This window comes from Triticum dicoccoides, chromosome 4B (genome assembly GCF_002162155.2).
Source record: "Triticum dicoccoides isolate Atlit2015 ecotype Zavitan chromosome 4B, WEW_v2.0, whole genome shotgun sequence".
NCBI classification, from domain to species: Eukaryota; Viridiplantae; Streptophyta; class Magnoliopsida; order Poales; family Poaceae; genus Triticum; species Triticum dicoccoides.
The window spans coordinates 587,523,654-587,528,883 of NC_041387.1; the positions used below are offsets into that span (position 1 = coordinate 587,523,654).

Below are 5,230 nucleotides of genomic sequence, written 5' to 3' on the forward strand. Positions count from 1 at the left end.
GTCTAGTGCCACCTGGATCTTCATGGTGGAGTCGGTGTTGGCGTACTTGTCCATCGTTACCATGAGCGCGGCCATGGTGGCCGGCTCGGAGCGCAAGAGCTTGTGCTTGAGGTGGGTGCCGTCTCGGCATCCGTTGACAAAGTACTGGATCGCTTGAACCTCGTGGACGCCCTCACAGCTGTTCCGGAGCTCAGTACAGTGCGTGAGGTACTCGCGGCCGGTCTCCGCCGGCCCTTGCATGCACATGGCGAGCTGACTGGGGCGGCCGGGTCGCTTGTAGGTTCCCGTGAAGTTGCGGACAAAGGCCTGCTCAAAGTCGACCCATGTGTTGACGCTGCCCATCGGCAGATTGTTCAACCAGGTGCGGGCCGACCCTTGGAGCATGAGCGGTGCGTTGCGCACGGCGAGTCGGTGGTTGCCGTCGGTGATGCCGATGGTGGTGGTGTAGTCGGTGAGCCAGTTCTCCGGCTTCATGGTTCCATTGTACCTGGGGGTGTCACAGGGGAGCGTGAACCCTTTTGTAAAGGGCTCCTCCCGGATGCGTGGGCCGATGCACGCCGGCCCAATGGCACCGCTCTCCTCCACCTCCAAGGAGAAGGCGAGCCGGTCGAGGCGGTGGCGAGCGTCAGTGTCGTCGATGGCACGTGCGCCGAGTCGGCTGGCGACCGGGCCGCGAGAGGCCGGGTCGGTTGGACCCGGACACCGGCCGGGCTAGCCGGGTCCGCGTCAGTTTCCTGGTGCCGGCTCATTGATAATCCCCAAGTGCAGGGAATCATCGTAGAAATTTCCAAAGGTGGAAGTGATAAGTATGGAGTGTCGAACCCACAAGGAGCTAAAGGTAAGATCAATATTCAGTCAAGTCCTATCTGCCAATGAAACGACTCTATGTACACCGAACGTTTGCTTCCAACTAGATACGAGAAATAAAACTACGTTGTGGGTATGAAAAGGATAACTTTGCATGATATCGGAGAGCTCAAACATAAAAGTAGGTGATGTTATCATAAAGTTAGAATATATTACTAAATATTATAAATAGCGAGTGTGGAATAATGATGGATCGGTGTGCGGAATTATCCTAGGCAATTGTTAAAAATACTGGTAGTCGTCATTGCAATTTCATATGAGGGAGAGGCATAAGCTAACATACTTTCTCTTCTTGGATCATATGCACTTATGATTGGAACTCTAGCAAGCATCCGCAACTACTAAAGATCATTAAGGTAAAACCCAATCATAGCATTAAAGCATCAAGTCCTCTTTCTTCCCATACACCATGACCAACTTATCCGTGTTTGTGTTTCAGTCACTCACGCAACGCAGACAATCAGTAAACCATGTACATATTGCAACACCCTACATCGAGAATCCCTCACGCTTGCGCGACACGGAGGGCACCATAGGACAGCACCAAAATAAAACATACAACTCATACCAATCTAGATCATCAATCAACCCAAGGACAAAAGATATCTACTCAAAAGATCATAGGATGGCAACACATCATTGGATCATAATATGTGGCATAAAGCACCATGTTCAAGTAGGGATTACAGCGGGGTGCGGGAGAGTGGACCGCATAAAAGGGATGAGGGTGGTGATGATGATGGTGATGTTGATGAAGAAGATCACCGCGGTGATGATTCCCCTCTCGATGGCACTCCGGCGCCACCAAGAGAGAGGAGGAGAGGTTCTCCCCCTTGTGCTTCCTCCTCCATGGCCTCCCCCTAGATGGGGAGAGGTTCCCCCTCTGGTCCTTGGCCTTCATGGCGATGATGTCCTCTCCGAGATCCTCCTTGTTGGAAATATGCCCTAGAGGCAATAATAAAAGTATTATTATTATATTTCCTTGTTCATGATAATTGTCTTTTATTCATGCTATAACTGTATTATCCGGAAATCGTAATACACGTGTGAATACATAGACCACAATATGTCCCTAGTGAGCCTCTAGTTGACTAGCTCGTTGTGATCAACAGATAGTCATGGTTTCCTGGCTATGGACATTGGATGTCGTTGATAACGGGATCACATCATTAGGAGAATGATGTGATGGACAAGACCCAATCCTAAGACTAGCACAAAAGATCGTGTAGTTCATTTGCTAGAGCTTTGCCAATGTCAAGTATCTCTTCCTTTGACCATGAGATCGTGTAACTCCTGGATATCGTAGGAGTGCTTTGGGTGTATCAAACGTCACAACGTAACTGGGTGACTATAAAGGTGCACTACAGGTATCTCCAAAAGTATCTATTGTTTTATACGGATCGAGACTGGGATTTGTCACTCCGTGTAAACGGAGAGGTATCTCTGGGCCCACTCGGTAGGACATCATCATATGCGCAATGTGACCAACGAGTTGATCACGGGATGATGTGTTACGGAACGAGTAAAGTGACTTCCGGTAACGAGATTGAACAAGGTATCGGTATACCGACGATCGAATCTCGGGCAAGTAACATACCGATAGACAAAGGGAATTGAATACGGGATTGATTAAGTCCTTGACATCATGGTTCATCCGATGAGATCATCGTGGAACATGTGGGAGCCATCATGGGTATCCAGATCCCGCTGTTGGTTATTGACCGGAGAACGTCTCGGTCATGTCTGCATGTCTCCCGAACCCGTAGGGTCTACACACTTAAGGTTCGATGACGCTAGGGTTATAAAGGAAGCTTGTATGTGGTTACCGAATGTTGTTCGGAGTCCCGGATGAGATCTCGGATGTCACGAGGAGTTCCGGAATGGTCCGGAGGTAAAGATTTATATATAGGAAGTCCTGTTTCGGCCATCGGGACAATTTTCGGGGTCATCGGTATTGTACCGGGACCACCGGAAGGGTCCCGGGGGCCCACCGGGTGGGGCCACCTGCCCCGGGGGGCCACATGGGCTGAAGTGGGAAGGGATCCAGCCCAAAGTGGGCTGGGGCGCCACTTCCCTCATGGCCCATGCGCCTAGGGTCAAAGGGGAACCCTAAGGAAGAGTCCTAGGAGGGGAAGGCACCTCCTAGGTGCCTTGGGGGGGAGGGAATCCTCCCTTGGCCGCCGCCCCTTTCACATCTAGGGCTGGCCGCACCCCTTGGGGGTGGGAAACCCTAAAGGGGGCGCAGCCCTCCCCTTCCCCTATATATATGAGGCCTAGGGGCTGCCCATAACACATGATTTGATCTCTCGTTGGTGCAGCCCTGCCCCTCTCCCTCCTCCTCTTCTCCCATGGTGCTTGGCGAAGCCCTGCGGGATTGCCACGCTCCTCCACCACCACCACGCCGTTGTGCTGCTGCTGGATGGAGTCTTCCTCAACCTCTCCCTCTCTCCTTGCTGGATCAAGGCGTGGGAGACGTCACCGGGCTGTACGTGTGTTGAACGCGGAGGTGCCGTCCGTTCGGCACTAGGATCATCGGTGATTTGAATCACGACGAGTACGACTCCATCAACCCCGTTCACTTGAGCGCTTCCGCTTAGCGATCTACAAGGGTATGTAGATGCACTCTCCTTCTACTCGTAGCTGGTTTCTCCATAGATAGATCTTGGTGACGCGTAGGAAAATTTTGAATTTCTGCTACGTTCCCCAACAGTGGCATCATGAGCTAGGTCTATTGCGTAGATTCTTTGCACGAGTAGAACACAAAGTAGTTGTGGGCGTTGATGTTGTTCAATATGCTTACCGTTACTAGTCCAATCTTGTTTCGACGGTATTTTGGGATGAAGCGGCCCGGACCGACCTTACACGTACTCTTACGTGAGACAGGTTCCACCGATTGACATGCACTTGGTGCATAAGGTGGCTAGCGGGTGCCAGTCTCTCCCACTTTAGTCGGAACGGATTCGATGAAAAGGGTCCTTATGAAGGGTAAATAGCAATTGGCATATCACGTTGTGGTCTTGCGTAGGTAAGAAACGTTCTTGCTAGAAACCCATAGCAGCCACGTAAAACATGCAAACAACAATTAGAGGACGTCTAACTTGTTTTTGCAGGGTATGCTATGTGATGTGATATGGCCAGAAGAATGTGATGAATGATATGTGATGTATGAGATTGATCATGTTCTTGTAATAGGAATCACGACTTGCATGTCGATGAGTATGACAACCGGCAGGAGCCATAGGAGTTGTCTTTATTTTTTGTATGACCTGCGTGTCATTGAAGAACGCCATGTAAACTACTTTACTTTATTGCTAAACGCGTTAGTCATAGAAGTAGAAGTAGTCGTTGGCGTGACAACTTCATGAAGACACGATGATGGAGATCATGATGATGGAGATCATGGTGTCATGCCGGTGACGATGATGATCATGGAGCCCCGAAGATGAAGATCAAAGGAGCTATATGATATTGGCCATATCATGTCACTACTCTATTTGATTGCATGTGATGTTTATCATGTTTATGCATCTTGTTTGCTTAGAACGACGGTAGTAAATAAGATGATCCCTTACAAAATTTCAAGAAGTGTTCTCCCCTAACTGTGCACCGTTGCTACAGTTCGTCGCTTCTAAGCACCACGTGATGATCGGGTGTGATGGATTCTTACGTTCACATACAACGGGTCTAAGACAGTTTTACACAGCGAAAACACTTAGGGTTAACTTGACGAGCCTAGCATGTGCAGACATGGCCTCGGAACACGGAGACCAAAAGGTCGAGCATGAGTCGTATAGTAGATACGATCAACATGAAGATGTTCACCGATGATGACTAGTCCGTCTCACGTGATGATCGGACACGGCCTAGTTGACTCGGATCATGTGATCACTTAGATGACCAGAGGGATGTCTATCTGAGTGGGAGTTCATAAGATGAACTTAATTATCATGAACATAGTCAAAAGACCTTTTGCAAATTATGTCGTAGCTCACGCTATAGTTCTACTGTTTAGATATGTTCCTAGAGAAAATATAGTTGAAAGTTAACAGTAGCGATTATGCGATCAGTAGAAAGCTTATGTCCTTAATGCACTGCTCAGTGTGCTGAACCCCAAACGTCGTTTGTGGATGTTGCGAACATCGGACATACACGTTTTGATAACTACGTGATAGTTCAGTTAAACGGTTTAGAGTTGAGGCACTAAAGACGTTTTCGAAACGTCACGGAACATATGAGATGTTTCGAGGGCTGAAATTGGGATTTCAGGCTCGTGCCCACGTCAAGAGGTATAAGACCTCCGACGATTTTCTTAGCCTGCAAACTAAGGAGAGAAGCTCAATTGTTGAGCTTGTGCTCAGATTGT

General features: G+C 49.0%; 1 pseudogene; it reads right to left on the reverse strand.

The window, feature by feature from the left end:
• The window catches only part of LOC119292845, a 44,797-nt pseudogene extending 44,323 nt beyond the window's left edge, over positions 1 to 474 (reverse strand).
• Positions 475 to 5,230: the final 4,756 nt, after the last annotated feature.